Here is a 926-nt window from a genome sequence, read left to right as displayed (position 1 = left end):
GGTTGGGGGTGGGGCGGGGCTGAACCCCCCGAGTTTGGGGAGGGAGAAACTCCCCCGTTTCGGGAATTTTGGGGATTTTTGGGGTGTGGGATGCGCCCGTGGCGGCACCAGGAATGAGGCCCGGGATGGGACAGTTTGGATTCCTTCCCAAAGAAATCCCTGGAGCGGCGGGGGAGGGGACGTTGGAAAATCCTTGGAAGCCCCGCAGAGCGGCGCTGGATCCCGGTATCCAGGAGGAATTCCTGGATCCGTGCCAGGCGCTCTTATCAGGGATTAGCGGGCCCTGGCCGCGATAAGGGCGAGCTCGGCCCCGCCCAAATCCCTGGATTTCCCTCTCCCGGGAATGTCTGGGTTCGGGAGATAAGGGAGGCGCATCCCGATCCCGCGGATTCCAAGGAGAAAGCGGCTCCTTGGAAGAGCCGGGAGAATTTCGGGAGCGGGGATGTTCCCCAAACGATCCTTGCTCGCATCCAAGGAATTGTTTCGAGTGTAAATGTAGCCAGGAAATTAATTAATTAATATCTAATTAATAGATTTATGTCTCTATTTATTTCTCAATTTTTTAAAAATTTATTTTTATAATTATTTATTTCTTCTTGAAAGGTTTCTTTTTACTTTTTCTAAACATTTATTTTTATAATTATTTACTTATTCCTGGAATATCAATTTCCATATTTTTAAAAGAATATTCATTTTTTGAAATATTTGTTTATTTTTTCAATATTTATTTTTCCTAATTATTTATTTGATATCGAAACATTTATTTCTGTATTTTAAATATCTATATTTAAATTTAAATATCTATATATATTATTTATTTGTCCTAGAAATATTTATTTCTCTCTATATTTTTTTAATTTTTATTTTTTATAATTATTTACATATCCTTCAAATATTTATTCGTTTATTTCTTTATTCATTTATTT

This window comes from Corvus brachyrhynchos, unplaced genomic scaffold (assembly GCF_000691975.1).
Source record: "Corvus brachyrhynchos isolate BGI_N302 unplaced genomic scaffold, ASM69197v1 scaffold420, whole genome shotgun sequence".
Taxonomy (NCBI): Eukaryota; Metazoa; Chordata; class Aves; order Passeriformes; family Corvidae; genus Corvus; species Corvus brachyrhynchos.
This window is presented reverse-complemented; position numbering follows the sequence as displayed.